Below are 17,930 nucleotides of genomic sequence, written 5' to 3' on the forward strand. Positions count from 1 at the left end.
AGCTTATTAAATAATAATTAGCGCGTTGGCCATGGGGATCCGCAGGCTCTAGATTTGGTATTTGGTATTTGCTGTTCATAAAATAGGTAGCTGACATTTTTCAAGGTGGTAATAAATTAAATAAAGTTTCTATAATGAGTTGGAATGGTGTGATTCCAGAATGTTTTTAGAATCTTAGACCTCAACAGTTTTTAGTAGACGAACTCAACCCTTTTATTTCCTGTTATTATGTAATTTTGAAATGTATTTTACTGTCTTAGTGTATTTAGAAATTGTTTATGTGCTTGTTATCATATACACATGATTATTATTATGATTATGATTATTATCAGTATGATTATTTAATTTTTACTTCCATTTTGTCATTTGAGTTTTAAATGGACCACAATGGAAATAAGTATTTTCACATTCTTTTGTCATTCATGTATTTGTAACATATTTAAAATTACATTATGTCCTTAAATCGAACATATTAAATAAAATCACGCTCACACGCATGCACTCACGCTTTTAATAAACAGATGATTTACTGCCCTCTGCTGGATCGGCGTGTGAGTCTGGAATGTAAATATCAGTGTCCGTTGTTCAGTGCTGTTAGCTAATATACTGTATGTAGCTTCTCTAAAAATATTAGTGTTTGGGTTGTTTTTTCTTTTTCTCTTTTTTTTTTTTTTTTTTTTTTGTTGTTCCCTCTCTTCTCCTCCGGCTCCACTCCTCCCAGTTCACTTTTGGGGTATAGTCATGGTTGGTGACACTGGACATACTTCCAGTTTCCCCTGCGCTGAGGGGGTGGGGTTGGGGTTGTTGTTTTGTTTTGTTTGTTTTTTTTCCCCCAGTTTCCGCCCTCAGGGTGTGACTGTGGTGTCCTCTTGGGGGGGAAATGACTGTGGGACCATCTAGCCGTAGACGGCCGGGGCTGGGTCTGTTGTTAGTCATGGGGGGGGTGTCTCCTGGGGTTTGATGGAATGGTCCTCTGGGAGGCTCTGGGAGCCCCCGTGGGTGACTTTGGATCCCAGAGGGACCTCGGCTGTGGTTATTACTCCTGGAGCTGGCGGGATGTCCTCTGGCGGGATGTCATCAAATTCAACAAAAGATATCTCTGCACTGGAGTGTCAGCTGCAGGATACTCAGGAGCTGCTCCAAGAGGAAATCCATTAGACACCTTCCTTCTCCATCCACCTAGGGCAGATGGAGGATGAGGGGAATATTTTGTGGGAGATGCTGAAAGAAAAGGAAGAGAGCAAGAAGACTGTGGAGAAGCCAGTTTCTACTCTCTAGACTCAGCTGGCTGAAAGGAAGACAAAGGCAGGATAGGACGCCTTGTCAGTAGAGGGGGCTGAAGAGGGCCTCAAGTGAGTCCAATGGGAGTTTGGACGGTGTTCAGCGGCAGCTGGAGTAGAAAAGTTCAGCCTATGGACAAACTGGATAAGACAGAAATCCATTTGCCGCAAGAGTTGGATGACCTCATGGTGGACCAGGACCACCTTCGGCAGATTGTCTCCAAACTGGAGAGGAAGCAAAAGAAGTTTGACCAGATGCGGGCCAAAGAGAAATGCAATGCTACTCAATATGCAGAGGAGCATGATCGTGCCGAAGCGGAGGCCAGGGAGAAGGAGACAAAAGTCTTGACCCTGGCAGGAGAGTTGAAGTCTCTTACAGACCTGAAAGGTGAACTTGACCCGTTTAACAAAGTGCTCAAGACTGAGATGGATGACTTTGGAAAGAGTTCATAGTTTGGAGAGGTCCAAGCGTGCCATGGAGCAGCAACTGCAGGAGATGAAGATTCAGCTGGAGGAGCTGGAGGATGAACGCAGGCAATGTTTCCAGGCCCACTCTGCCAAGAAGAAATGGGAGCTGGATCTGGGAGGGCTTGAAGGCCTTCTTGAAGACGCTAATGAAAATCGCGATAATGTCTTATAGCAGCTGAAGAAACTGCAGGCCCGAATGAAAGACCGGATGAGAGGACTGGAAGAGTTGCGAATGTCCGGGGATGAAGCAGTTAATGATGCTAAAGACAGTGATAAGAAGCTTAAAGCCATGGAGGGAGACATGCTACACACCCAGGAGGAGCAGTCTACTGCAGACAGGCTCAGGGTGAGAAAAGATAAGCTCCAAGATGAGTTTGATAGTCTCAACACAAAGTTCCCTGTTGGCAGAGGAGAAGAGGCGGCTGGAAGCTTGTATTATCCAGCTGAAGGAAGAACTAGAGAAGCTCAACATTGAGATGATCAATGACCGCATGAAGAGATTAACATTGTAGGTTGAGCAGCTAATGACAGAGCTGTCTTCAGAGCGCAGTAACGCTTAGCTCCTGGAGACAGGCCTTTCACAGCTGGATCATCAGCACAAGGAGCTGAAACTAAAGCTGCAGGAGGTGTTTTTTGCTCCCAGCCAACATTCCAGCCATGGTCCCTGGAGTGGGGTGTTTTTCCTGGCCCAGGTTCGTGTGGTCACCGGGAGGCTTCCCGTGAGGGTGGGGTACTGTTGTGGGCTGGGGTGTTTGGCTGGCTTTGTTTTTGTTTTCTGTTTCTCCCACCAGGTGGTATGCGTTCAGGACTGAGTGGCTGACGTGTGGCTGAGTATTAGGACCTCACCCTGAACACCTGAGGCTTGTTATCACGTGCAGGTCATCAGGACTCACAGCTGTGGTGTATCTGTCTTGATCAGAGCTTGCTGCACTTAAACCTTGAATGCACAGTGTGTGATTGCCAGAGACTCGACCTTGTGAGCAGACGTGTGAGATCGACGTCAGGAGAACAATCTCACCATTACGGACGCAGAGACTGCTCCAGGTTTGATGCCACAGTCTGTGAAGGAGGATTGGGTGAGGTCTCACACTCTTCAGCACACTTCCTGAGGTAATTTGGTTTTGGTGACTTTCATGAAGTAATGACAGTGGATTTGGTGTCCCTCACACCTTGTTATATTGAGCTGTTACGCTATGCTAATCGCCTAATCAGCTTCTGCTGCAGTGGAGATTTGAACTGAGTTGTTCCGTGCCTGCAGGGTGAGAAGCTGAGTTATATTAAAGCCAGGAAGTGTTTGCTGATTGTGTGCACCTTTGAACTGTGTCTCTCTGTGTGGAGAGTGTTGGACTCACCTCATGATTTCTTCCTTCGCAGACTCGGTTTGTCGCGGCCGCCTGGGGGGGTGTCGGCGGGGTCCCTGGGTCCGAACTGCTGTGGCTCCGGACCGTTTGCGCTGCTGAGAGCGCGCCGTGTTTCCTCCTCACCAGACGGAGGACTTTTTGGGTTGTTTATCACTCCACTCACTATTATGTTTATTAAATTCTGTTACCTTTTGAACCGTGCTCTGCTTATTTTATGCTGGGTCCTGTCAAACGCTGGGTCGGTGCTCCGATCGCGTCTGACACATAACAATTAGTCCTGATTTTGATACTGTTCATCTTTGATCCAAAATACATAAGGCCCCATAAGAAAAACATTAGTTTATCATCCCCGCCCGCATGCTGAAACAGGCCCGCATCATTTAAAAATTTTTTTTTTAGCAAATTTCATTGACAGCAGTACAGCTGGTGCGAGAACTAGCACACCCGCGAGGTGGCGAGTGTGCTTTGGCCAAAGATGGTCATTGACAACCACAGTCAGTTGCTCCGTGTCACTCACGCACAGTATACATGTTTATCATGTGACTCGTGTAGTACACTGACTGTATTCAACATGGAAACAAGATTTATTTAAAAAATATCTGATATTTTCAGTTCCTCACTTGGTATGCAGGTGCTGTATGTGTCATTTTTAGGTTTGAAATGACGTTGTATGGACCTGTTTCTACAATCTGCTTATTATTTCTGATGTCAAGAATGACAAACTGTTTTTTTTAGTGGGGCCTACACATTCCAAACTACAAATGTCAGCTCTCCCCAGTTTGTGTGTGATCAAAATTGCACACACATGCGCATTGTTTTTTGTTTTTCTGCATTCTGCTGTAAGCAGGTGCTTTTAAACTGAAAAACAAAGACTGTGGTGGAAGACATTAAAAGCACTACACTTTTCACTTATGGTACCGGTGTCACAGAGACTGACTTTGAGTCTGACTCTCTAACCCAAAGTGATCAAATGGAATAATGTGATTATTAATCACATTTTCTTCTCCCTTTATATATTTGTTTCTGTAGCATGGCCAAGCAGAGGGTCACCCCTTTGAGTGTGGCCTGCTTGACGTTTCTTCCTCAGAGGGAGTTTTTCCTTACCACTGTCACTTGTGTGTTTGCTCTGGGAGTTGGTAAGGTTAGACCTTGTGTGAAGTGCCTTGAGGCAACTTTGTTGTTTGAAAATTGAATTGAAATTAATCATCAGATGACAAAGTAAAACCTCTTAAGTAATTCTAAAGTCAGTTTTAAGCAGAAACAAGGTGATAATCGGTGATCCGCTACTGACACGCAGAAATGACATAGGCGCAGTACCATGTCAGACTCAGATGTGCTGCTGCTGCTCTCTGATCAGTCCCCCATCTTTTATTATGAAATAATGCTGAATTTATGTGGAAATGATTGTTGTACTAAAGCTTCAGATATCTGTCACTGAGACAGATAATGACTGGAGCGCAGTTTTAAGCAGAAACGAGGTGATAATTGGTGAATCGCTGCTGATGTTCAGAAATGACACTGCTGTGGTCCGAAATGACGCATGCACAGTGAAGGCAGAGCGGACTGATTTTTAGGGGAGACTGTTTGGTCGGCAACACCGGGATCGTGACACTAAGTTATGGTAACAACATAACACTTAACTAAACTACTTTAACAACAAAAACACAATAAATCAATAACACTAACAGCACTGTTAAACCAACATGAACCACAATAACAACACTTAAAACCCTGAACTCCCATGGTGCATTGCAGCATAGCAAATTGCAGTCTTAGCAACCGGCTAATAGTTAACTCCTCCCCCCCCAAAGTGTCTGATAAGCCCTTCCGGGTCATTATATCATTGCAGCATAACAATACCCAAACTGTCTGGTGCTGAGGGGAGGAGAAAAGAAAAGAAGAGGAGGATTTCTATATTTAAGGCCTGCAGCATTTTCCAAGAAAAAAAAAGGTTGGGACAGGGGATTTTATTCTAAATTATAAATGAATTAAGCATTTTTACAGCCAGCTTTCTTGAGAAATGTCGGGGAATAAATACATGAACATTTCCAAGTCACTGAATATTTCTTAGACTTCGTTTACATCAGTCATTAATAAATACAAACAGTGTGGTACTTTATGGTAAATCTGTGTCAGGTAGGCAGCTCTCAAAAACTAAATGACCATGCTGGAAGGAGACAAGTGAGGGAAGCCACCAAGACACAACTCTGGAAGAACTTTTGGCTTCTCTGGGTGTGAGTGGAGAAACTGGGAATAGCGCAACATTTTTATTTTGATCTTCATTTTACATATAGTCCCAACTTTTTCTGATTTGTGGTTGTTTCTATTGCATTTCTAAAATTACAGAACTGCCGTAAACAAAAGTGTTAACATTGTATTGTTTTTTAAAACTTTGTAGAACAAACGCAAACATCAAACTCTTATAAAGTGCACAAACGTGCAGGAAAAACTGAACAATGCACACTGATGTGACTCCCATGTTTTTTGAAAATAAGAATAAAATAAGAAGTAACTTACTTTGAAATAAATAAAACGTGTAACTGCAGCCACGTATAACGTATAACTTTGAAAATAACATAATGAGCAGCTTGTATTTTTATTCTGACTCAAGTGTATTTCCTGTTTTTTTTCCTCCTCAGTCACATTTTGTGCTTGAACAAAAAACAACTACATTAAGCTCAAGCTAAAATAAATATCTTTGGAAAATAACAGCCTATTAAAGTTCAGAGTTCTCACCTGTTTTATGCAATTTCTGCTTCTGAAGGTCACTGCAGTTTTTAAAACACACGTGTGTGATTTTTATTCCATTCATTCACACACACACACACACACACACACACACACACACACACACACACACACACACACACACACACACACACACACACACACACACACTCATCTTCAATCACTTAGTCCAATTAAGGGTCGTGGGGGGCTGGAGCCTATTCCAGCAGTCATAGAGCGCGAGGTGGGGTACACCCAGGACAGGACGCCAGTGCCACAAACAAACACATTCACACCCATTCGCACAAATTTGGACAATTTAAAGATTCCAATCCACCTAACCCGCATGTTTTTGGATATGGGAGGAAACCGGAGCACACGGAGGAAACCCACGCAAACGCGGGGAGAACATGCAAACTCCACACAGAAAGGCCACAGGCAGGAATTGAACCCATGACCTTCTCGCTGTGAGGCAACAGTGCTAACCACTAATCCACTGTGTTGCCCCGTTCATTCATATATTCTCATTTTTAAAGGAATTTTGACCATTTATTTCATCTAATAAATTCAGTATAACTTTCACGCGTATACAATTTGAACAGGATGTACCGTCAGAACCGTGCAGGGAGAAATAAGGCAGCGCCACAGTTTTGTTTTTCTTAACATGTTGCTTCACTCTCTGCTCAGCGCGCGCTCTCTCTCTGCACTGACTGGAGCGGCTCATGCCCCCCCCCCCCTTCCCTCCTCGCAGCCAGCCGACTGCACACACACAGATGACTCCAGCAATCGGACCCAGTTCTAATTTTAGACAGCTTTAAGCGCCTCTTCACACATAGTGCGAAGTTTGGTTGAAGTGCGCATGAAGCAGGAATCGTGTGCAAAACGTGTAACATCGTCCCTGCCTCTAACGCCTCGTACACCTGTTGCTACAACTATTTGCGCACACCAGCGGCTGAAAGACAGAGTGTGCGCTGTGCAAGCCTATCGATCCCTCTCATGGCAGGTGTCAGCCAAATTCCAAGTGACACGCACAAACATCTAACACCGCTCGTATGTCACTTAGAAAATGTATGGCCATTCGCAGCATTAACACAACAACAGTCTGCAGACAATCATTGTCGTGCTGGCTGTGAAATCTGTCTAAGTTCCCCACTAGTGTGACTTTGGTGTGTGCACTGAACTGACAGGAGGTGTGGCCACGGACAGAAGCAACTGTGGAGATCTGTGGATCTGGACATACCAGCTGGACAACACATAATGTGTACAAGAACAAATAACTGCCCACTGTGACGCGTGTGTGTCTGCTTGCTGCCGTTACATGGACGTAAATAAAAACATATATCGCCGTGGTGACGGGCTGCAGCAAGCGAGCGCACACTGCAGCCCATTGACAGACTGCCCCCAGGTTGAAATGGACCGTCTGTTTAGAACATGCAGCGGGTGATCTGACTGTCACGTGACCTAGCATGTGGAACAGTGAGCTCTGTTCCACATGACGCGGTGTCTGTGCTTCAGCGCGCCATCCACAAGATAGCGTTGGGCAGGACATGCACGCGGGGTGATTGGATGCACTGGACCAGCAGATGTGGACATGATCAGAGCACACTGCTTCTCATTCATGTCATGATTGTATGTCTGTGACCATGGGTCATCTACAGAGGAACAGACGAATCATATTTGTATTGCTCGCTTGATAAATGTGGTGTTTTTATATGGTGTATGATTTAAATTTTTTTTGTAATATTTCCATGTCCTTCCTAATATGAGGCAGGTTCCCACAGCTTTTAAAGAACAGCTCTGTAGCACAGTGGCAAAGTTTCTGACTGGCAACCAGAGCTTTTGGAAGGTGTGGGTTTTTTTTCCACTTAAGCAGCACAATGTGGTTCCACAGGTACTAGCTGCCTTTTATTTTTTATTTATTCCACATAAGCGGCGCGATGTGGTGCACCTCGCGCTGTGTTCCTGCTCAAAAGACACTTTCGGGTGCATGAACTCTCACACCAGGATTGTGCATGCCTGCCCATCGGAGCGATGTTTTGTGATGCGCTAATTCGAAGTGTTTTGTGCTGTTTCGCCGTATTTGACCAAACTTTGCACTATGTGTGAAGGGGGCATAAGTAAGCTACCCACTATTTTTTCAATCGTCTTTTTTGAAAATTGACCGTCTAAATAACGGCTGGATGGCTCGCTGCCTAAAACCCTGAGTTGGGGGTTTGAGGTTTTAAGTGTTGTTACAGTGGTTCATGTTAGTTTAACAGTGTTGTTAGTGTTGTTGATTTATTGTGTTTTGTAGTTCAGTTGCTTTAGTTAGTTTGGTTGAATTTCATGTTGTTACCATAAGTGTAAAGCATTTGATGACTTCCGCCATTGTCTCTGTGTAAATTAAAAACATCTCCTTGTGGCAGAGCACAGAAAAGACAAAAGCTCTGGTTTGTTCCTGCACGCAACTAGCCACAATAAAATGATGAATTACTTTTTCATTGCATTGCATCAGGTAGTGATCAGTGTTGGCGTGGCCTCATTCATGGTTTGTTCATTTCTAAGGTATTTCAGCGTGAGGTTCCCCTAAAGTCACCTTGCCAAAATAAACTGTTTCATTGCAGCTGGTCTGCTCTGTGTCAGCCTGATCCCGTCAGATCTCAGAAGCTAAGCAGAGCAGGATCTGGTTAGTGCTTGGATGGGAGACCTCTTTGGAACACCAGTGGCCGGAGTTGCATCAGGAAGGGCATCCGGCATAAAACTTGTGCCAATTACCAATGGGGATCTAGCTGTATCCGCTGTGGTGACCCTGAACAAAACCGGGAGCAGTCGAATGAACAACAACAAGTTGGGGTGGGAATAGTTGGTAGAGGCTTTGAGCAGACTTTCTCCCTCTTATTTTGGCATGCACTGATCATCAAGAGGGATGGCTAAGGTGCCAAAATGGTTAGGGCTGGCACTGGTCTAGTGTGTACTACATACAACACGCAATGGTATTGTTTAACAATCATATCTCCTTTCCAGCAGGACACAAATGCAATTGTGAGAAAACTTACAAAGAAGAAAAATAAACCAACACTGCAAACAACACATTAAGGACAGATTTGGCTGTCCTTAAGGTGGTGCTGCTCTCCTCTCTACATTTTGGGCAGCGTTCTGTTTTTCACTTTCAACAGACTCTGGGTTCCAGGACAGATTTACTTTAAAAGGAACAGATCCATGTTCCATCATATGAGCATACCAAAGCAATAAAATAATAATAATATTGACAATAATAATGTGAAGAGCCCGTGAAGTCGCTTGTATTTTGTATTACTTTTGTTGATGTTTTACATGGTTGTGGTTGACAGAATGGAGGGCCAACCAAGTGAAGTTGAGTCCGCTGTTGTTTGGACCCTGCTCTTGTGAAGCGCATGGAGGAGACGTGTATGGTGATTTGGTGCCATACAGATAAACTGAAATCAAATTAACTTGACAAAATGTAGGGAAAATGCTATGGTCGGAGGTCTGGACGGGGCCGGTTCAGATGATGAACTCAAATGCTGGGAGCAAAGAACAAAACTGGTTACAAATGAAAAGATATTTATTTACAATAATTTGACAAATAATAATGCTGTGCTGGGGGTGCCTGCAGAGTGGAGAATTAGCCTGCTCGTAGCGGCGGAAAATAGGGAGCTGCAGGTTCCCGAGCCAGTCTTGTAAGAGAACTGAAATCCTGGAGTATATGGTACTAAAGCCAGGGCCAGGTGGTAGGCATAGAACCGGAGAAAACTGAGGAGACAGGAGGAGAGTGATTGCACTTGTAACACTGAAGCCTTTAACAACAGATAGTTCACTGAAGGCTTAAAACAGGAATGTTCATAGTTCCTGAAATAATGTTCATGGTCTAGGAAATAAGGTTTGCTGTTCACGAATTGTTCAGAGTTCATGAGTTATCTTCAGAGGTCAGGTGCGTCTTGTGACGCAGTTCCAATTAAGCAGGACTTTAGAAATGACTTGGAAAATTCTTAGTGGTTCAATATCAGCGTTCATACAGTTCTAGGAAAACAGTTCTTGGAAATAGTTCTTGGAAACAGTTCTTAGTCAAGCACAGTCACCGACAGTAACAGTGTGAGAGCGGGATCTCACAGAACATGTAGGAACATAACTGAAGCGTTGCAGAGCTACACGCTCTGTAGCTGAGAGTCAGAGAGTTCCAACATGACGTGGTGCAGATAGTCGTGGAGCCAGGAGCATAAGCGACATGGAAGCCGTGCAGGAGAGTGTCTGGAAACACGGGAAAACCAATGAGCTCTAATATGGAAAATAGAGTTGGCCAGGTTACCTTGGAATGAGCTGCGGAGAGCTCAGATGTCAGAGCACATGGAAGGGGCAGGAAAGATGAGGTCAAGGTCATGGAAGCTTCACGATCACAGGATGCAATGTAAGAATCTGGCAGAGCTCATCAAAGAATCTGGCAGTGAATGAGCCTGGGATTAAGTAACCCGCTGCTGATGAGCCGCTCATGAATGTCAGATGTGTGTCGATGATGAGTGGCAGGTGTTCCTGAGTGCGCCATCTGGGGGAAAAATTGACAAACAACACACAAGAGGTGAGACAGGGAAGGGGAGAGAGGCAGCCAAAAGGCTGGTCACAACAGAAAATGGCCATAAGTAAGTCATTTGTATGCACTTGCCTGAAATTGTTTAGTCATCTGGGGGGCCCTGGAGGGAGGCCCACAGAGATTCAATTGGAAAGTCCAGTTTTCCATGGCCAGATATTCACCCAAGGAAAGTTTCTACCAAATTTCAGAAATATTCTGTGAACATACAGTATTTTCTGTAATAAATCAAACTGTGAAAAAATGACTTCTTCTTTTTTCTCCTTTTTTTCCTTGCCCTTCCTGGGGGCAGCGGGGCACAATGGGATTCACTGAGAAAGCCCAGCTTAACATGACTAGACAGACCGCCAAGGATTGTTTGATCATATTTCAGAAAAATTCTATTAACTGATTTTTGGCACATTTTTTTTCTTTTTCTTCTTTTTTTCAGTTTTTTGTTTTTTTCATTTTGGGAGACCTTGACAGTGGTTCTTTTCTGTCTGTAGGCAGCCTCCCAAAGAATATTTATTCAACATTACAGATAAAAAGTTTTTCAACAGTTTTTCTGCAATTAATTTACATTAATTGCCCATTTTTGCTCTTCTGTGAGGCACTGGAGGCCCAAACTTTAATGATCAGACAGCCCCCCCACCCTAAAGAATGTCCCCACCAAATTTCAGGAAATTTGATTAAACAGTTTCCAAGAAAATGTCCAGAAGGCACATACAGGCACATCAGAAACAAATCTTGAGGGCACAAGTCCTTTCGGAGCTTCAGTCCAAAGAACTAATAATAATACTGCATCCTTCATTGTGCAAGTGGTGTGAACTCTCTCAGTTGATGCTTTTCCAGTGCACATGTTCTGCACACTTCCAGAAGGTAGAGGGTTTACCGTTTCATGGTGACTTGAGAACAGAACCTGGCAGGATTCACAATCTGCTCTTAAACACTCTGGTGGCTTAAATAAAGCTTTATTAAACAAAGCCAAAACTCTGAACAATAATGACAGCTGGGCATGTATACTGTCAGGTTCGTGAGTATTTGGAAGTGATCATTTTTGTAATGCCTCTCTCCACCAGCACAATGGAGTCATGATGAAATCATCAAGATGTTTTTGTAGTGTCTAAATTCAGATTTAATTTAAGGGCATTTAACAACAAACATCACATAAACCATTTAAGAATTTAATACATTTTTAAAGATTGTCCCTCCATTTTTAGAGCCCATAGGTATGCATAACTGGACAGTCCAAATATAAAGATTATAGTTGTGGTTGGAAGTTTACATACATGCATCATGGGCATGAATGTCATGGTAATTTTGGTCTTTTAATTATGTTGTTGAATTGTTCGTTTGTCAGGGTTTAATGATTGTTCAGCATAAAGTACATTATTCTTGACTTTAAAAAAGCAAGAATTGGGTGCAGATGTTTGAATTTCTTTTGGATCACCAGCAAATCACTTTGTATCTGCTGGTGTTGTCTTAATCTGGAAGTGTTGTGGTCTTTCTTGGCCACCAATCAAATACGACTTATAATTTCAAAAAGGATAGTAAATCTGGATTTGCATCAAATTATAATCAGGTTTTCATTTACTTCATTCCTGAATCCAGATTTCACTGAACACCTTTGGAATTTTGTCAAACAAACCAACCCATGGTGGTGATCACATGAACCCCTCTGCAGAGGTTAAAGTTCATCTGAAATAGAAGAAGTGACAGAAAGATGACATGCTCAGTCAGATGATTCATTAAAAAGGGATTAACGCCAATAATAAAAGGTTGCACATACAGATGAATAAAAAATAAATAAGAACAGCATTTAAATGTACTAACTTTATTATTACATCTGTAGAACAGCTTGAATACCTTTTAGAATTGATTCAGCCTCATTACTGTCAAAGATGAGCGTGGATAGAAGTTGTTTTTAAACTACATTATCCTTTTATGACAGTCTCCTAGAGAGTGGAAAACAAGAAGGATCTGATTTAATCTGAAGGAGGAATACGGCAATTAAGAGTCAGATCTCCACCCAGTGTGTGTCTGACTTTGAAGAGCTGATAAACAAACTGTAGCCGCGTCACACTCATGTAAATAAACAATTAAGATGAGGAATGTCGGATGAGAGAAGCTTGTGTAACAACCTTCCTCTCTTCCCTTTTGAAATACGTTCATTTCCTCTGTGGATAGGTGGAACCGTGTGTTTGTGTAGGGGATACAGGGGGCAGGTGCAACATTTATTTGGTTTAGTGTGTTTGAAACATTTCGTTTAAATACCCGTCAAATTTGTCTGCAGTTACTTCAAATTCAGTCATAATGTCAAACATTTCTATAATTGATGGACAGTATTAGTACAATATCAGGGTCAGTTGTGGCTATAGGTGTCAGGGTGGAGACTGATGAGGCTGTAGCCACCCACCCAGCCACCACCAACAAGAATTTTAGTAACTCAAAAGAAAACTAGTTAAGATTTCTGTTCCTCTCCGGGAACCATCACCTTATCGTGGTGGAGAGGTTTGTGTGTGAGAGCTGTGTTGTCTGGAGCCTCTGTGCTCCTGGTAGGGTCTCCCATGGCAAATTGGTCTCAGGCGAGGGGCCAGACTAAGAATGGTTCACAAGACACCATGACAGACCGAGGCAGAGGAAATGTGACCTGGCCCGGAAGAAGCCCGAGGCCGAGGGGGGGTGGAAACGCTGTCTGTTGTTTGTGCGTATACACCAAACAGCAGTTTGGTGTATTCAGCCTTCTTGGAGTCCCCATATGAGGCTCTGGTGGGGGGCTCCATTGTTCTGCTGGGGGACTTCAATGCACATGTGGGCAATGATAGAGACACCTGGAGTGGTGTGATTGGGAGGAACGGCCTCCCCAATCTAACCCGAGTCTATCTAACCAGTTTATCGGTTTATCACCATAAAAGATAACTTTCAGTTATCTGATTAATGGTTATTGAAGCTAACTTTTTGGTCGATTGCATCATTTTCTGGTAAGCAGCCTTTGTGTGAGGTGTGTCATGCGCTCTGCGTTTTTTCATTCCAAGGAAAAAGATGGAACGAATGGAGCAGCGCTGCATCAAATTTTGACAGAAAGTGGGCGACAGCCAGGTGGAAACCATTCAGTTTATTCAGACGGCTTTCGATGACGATCCTATGGGCATCACACAGATTAAGGAGTGGTACAACTGGTTTAAAGACGGCCGCACAACGGTGGAGAGCGAGCCGCGCTCCGGTCGGCCATCAACATGCTGAAATGACCAGATCATTTCCAAAGTGAACGCTGTGGTGATGTGGGACCGTCGTGTGTTTATCCGAGAAATTGCGGAAGAGGTGAATATCAGCACTTTTTCGGTACATTCCACTGTGAAAGAAGATTTTGCCATGAAAAGAGTGGTGGCGAAATTCTCTCCTGAAGCTTCTGACGGTGGAGCAGAAGCGCCTCCGTGTTGAAGTCTCACAGGACATGTTGTGACATGCCCACCTCTTCCACAATTTCTCAGATAGTCACATGACTGAAAAGTCACTGAAAGCCGTCTGAATCATCCAAATGGTTTCCACCTTGCTGTCGCCCAGTTTCTGGCAAAATTTGATGCGGTGCTGCTCCAGTCGTTCAGTCTTTTTCCTTGGAATGAAAAACGCCGAGCGCATGACACACGTCCCATACAAAGGCTGCTTACCAGAAAATGATGCAATCGACAGGCGTGGAAAAGTTCACGCATGCGCACGAAGGTTCAAGGTTTGCTCATGCAAGCACACGTGATTCAAATAATCAGGTTTTTGAAAAAAAATTAAAAGGTCCGATACTTTTCTAACAGACCTCGTATATATATATATATATATATATATATATATATATATATATATATATATATATATATATATATATATATATATATATAAAATAAAGAACACCCTGCGATTTTGCAAGTTCTCCCACTTAGAAATCATGGAGGGGTCTGAAATTTTCATCTCAGGTGCATGTCCACTGTGAGAGACGTAATCTAAAAAAGTATTTGAACACCTACCAACCAGCAAGAATTCTGGCTTTTTCTTTAAGAAGTCCTCTTATTCTGCACTCTTTACCTGTATTAATTGCACCTGTTTGAACTTGTTACCTGTATAAAAGACATCTGTTCACACACTCAATCAATCACACTCCAACCTGTCCACCATAGCCAAGACCAAAGAGCTGTCTAAGGACACCAGGGACAAAACTGTAGACCTGCACAAGGCTGGGATGGACTATAGGACAACTGGCAAGCAGCTTGGTAGAACAACTGTTATGATTATTTATTAGAAAGTGGAAGAAACACAAGATGACTGTCAATCTCCCTCGGTCTGGGATTCCATGCAAGATGTCAGTTTGTGGGGTAAGGATGATTCTGAGAAAGCTCAGAACTACACAGGATGACCTGGTCAATGACCTGAAGAGAGCTGGGACCATAGTCACAAAGATTACATTAGTAGCACATGATGCTATCATGGTTTAAAATCCTGCAGGGCAGCAAGGTCCCCCTGCTCAAGCCAGCACATGTCCAGGCCCACTTGAAGTTCACCAGTGACCATCTGGATGATCCAGAGGAGGCATGGGAGAAGGTCATGTGGTCAGATGAGACCAGAATAGAGCTTTTTGGAATCAGCTCCACTTATCATGTTTAGAGAATGAGAACAACCCCAAGGAAACCATCCCAACCATGAAGCATGGGGGTGGAAACATCATACTCTGGGGGTGCTCTTCTGCAAAGGGGACAGGATGACTGCACTGTATTGAAGCAAGGATGGATGGGGTCATGTATTGTGAGATTTTGGCAAACAACCTCCTTCCCTCAGGGGTCATGGCTGGGTCTTCCAGCATGACAATGACCCCAAACACACAGCCAGGGCAACTAAGGAGGGGCTCCATAAGAAGCATTTCAAGGTCCTGGAGTGGCCTGGCCAGTCTCCAGACCTGAACTCAATAGAAAATCTTTGGAGGGAGCTGAAACTCCAAAGCACTTTTCAAATTCAATTGAATAAAGTGAGACTCACATTTGAGTTTTCAGGTGCTCTGTTTGACGTGAAATTCCGTATGTCAGATGATGACATTGATTTTACACAAGATTTAATTTGAGAGAATTTTTTAGTTCCTTCTGGGAGGCTATTCAACCATCTGCCTCCATGTTAGTTTATTGGTCAAAAGCACAGAAAAGAAGGACAGACATTTGAAGTTACATCTCCCAGTCCCACATACTGCCTGCAAGTAGATGAGTTTTTTTTTTTTCCTGTACTGTTGCCGCATTGCTGCAGGCCTGCAAGAGAAGGTGCTGGCTGACATGTTTCAGGTCAGTGTGCCCACTGTCTCACGTGTAGTGATAACGTGGACCAACTACCTGTACCTGCTCCTTGGTTCCCTGCCTATCTGGATGAGTAAACAGCAAGTCCAAATGACCATGCCAGCCAAATTCGTCCAATATTGTCCAGAGGATAGAGTCATTCTTGACTGCACCGTGGTGCAATGCCAGAACCCATCATCCCTCATGCTCCAATCTGAGTTTTTTTTTTTTTTTCACACTACAACCTTAAAGGGTTTTTAATTGGGATTGCACGATGTGGTGCAGTGACGTTTGTATCAAGACTCTTCAACCGGCTCCATCTCAGACTGAGAAGTGACACAACGGAGTGGACCTCTGGACTTCCTGGAGCCTGGAGATGGCTACATGGCAGACAAGGGTTTCACCATTGAGAGGATCCTAGCTGACCACGGGGCAACACTGATAATACCACCCTTCAAGATGACAGGTGGGCATGACTCCAAATTTCAAATGAAAATTGTGACTGTTAGTATTAAGCTTTTGAACATGTGCAGGCAACTGTGACTGGAATCACAAAAATTACTTTTTTCATTCATAACCACAGCACAGCTCAGTAGAGAAGATGCTCTGAAGACACAAGCAATTGGCCGAATTCAAATCCCTGTTGAGAGAGCCATTCGCAGAGTGAAAGAGTTTTGTATCTGGGAACACACTCTTCTTCTAACATTGTCTGGGACAGTCAACCAGCTGTGGACCAACTGCTGCATCATGACCAACTTCCAGGGACCACTTGATTTGAAAGGCAATGTTCCTGTAGAGTATGTCACCTTTTTTCAGTCAGATATGACAGTGTGAATTCACCCCTAGAATTAATCCTACAGTGGGGGAAATAGGTATTTGATCCACTGTCGATTATGCAAGTTCCCACCTACAAAGAATGGAGAGGTCTGTATGTTTTATCCTAGGTACACTTCAACTGTGAGGGACAGAATCTAAAAAAAAAAAAAAAAAAAAAAAAAAATTACATTGTTTGATTTTTAAATAATTGCATTTTATTGCATGAAATAACTATTTGATCTCTTACCAACCAGCAAGAATTCTGGCTCTCACAGACCTGTTAGTTTTTCTTTAAGAAGCCCTCCTATTCTGCACTCTTTACCTGTATTAATAGCACCTGTTTGAACTTGTTACCTGTGTATAAGACACCTGTTCACACACTCAATCAATTACACTCCAACCTATCCACCATGGCCATGACCAAATAGCTGTCTAAGGACACCAGGGACAAAATTTTAGACCTGCACAAGGCTGGGATGGGCTACAGGACAACAGGCAAGCAGTTTGGTGAGAAGACAACAACTGTTGGCGCAATTCTTAGAAAATGGAAAAAACAAATGATGACTGTCAGTTGGTTTGGGGCTCCATGCAAGATCTCACCTCGTGGGGTAAGGATGATTCTCAGAAAGTCCAGAACAACACAGGAGGACCTGGACAATGACCTGAAGAGAACTGGGACCACAGTCACAAAGATTACATTAGTAACACACTACACCGTCATGGTTTAAAATCCCGCAGGGCAGTAAGGTCCCCCTGCTCAAACCAGCACATGTCCAGGCCCATTTGAAGTTCACCAGTGACCATCTGGATGATCCAGAGGAGGCATGGGAGAAGGTCATGTGGTCAGATGAGACCAAAATAGAGCTTTTTGGTATCAACTCCACTCACCGTGTTTGGAAGATGAGAACAACCCCAAGAACACTGTCCCAACCGTGAAGCATGGGGGTTTAAACATCATTTTTGGGGGTGCTTCTATGCAAAGGGGACAGGACAACTGCACTGTACTGAAGGGAGGACCCGGAACACACAGCTAGGGCATCTAAGGAGTAGCTCCGTAAAAAGCATTTCAAGGTCCTGGAGTGGCCTAGCCAGTCTCCAGACCTGAACTCAATAGATAATCTTAGGAGGGAGCTGAAACTCAAAACCTGAACGATCTGGAGAAGATCTGTATGGAGGAGTGTACCAAAATCCCTGCTGCAGTGTGCAAACTTGGTCAAGAACTACAGGAAACATCTGACCTATGTAACTGCAAACAAAGGTTTCTGTACCAAATATTAAGGTCTGTTTTTCTAGTGGATCAAATACTTCACACACATCAATCACATTGTATGATTTTTAAATTTTTTGATTTTAAAATTATTTTTTGATTTTTTTTTTTTTTTTTTTTTTTTTTTTAGATTCTGTCTCTCACAGTTGA

At 43.3% G+C, this 17,930-nt stretch overlaps 1 pseudogene; it reads left to right on the forward strand.

Moving 5' to 3' along the window:
- Window positions 1-1,056: 1,056 nt before the first annotated feature.
- On the forward strand, window positions 1,057-2,368 carry LOC117503423 (annotated as a pseudogene).
- The last annotated feature ends 15,562 nt before the right edge of the window (window positions 2,369-17,930 follow it).

The sequence above is a fragment of the Thalassophryne amazonica genome, chromosome 2 (assembly GCF_902500255.1).
Source record: "Thalassophryne amazonica chromosome 2, fThaAma1.1, whole genome shotgun sequence".
Taxonomy (NCBI): domain Eukaryota; kingdom Metazoa; phylum Chordata; class Actinopteri; order Batrachoidiformes; family Batrachoididae; genus Thalassophryne; species Thalassophryne amazonica.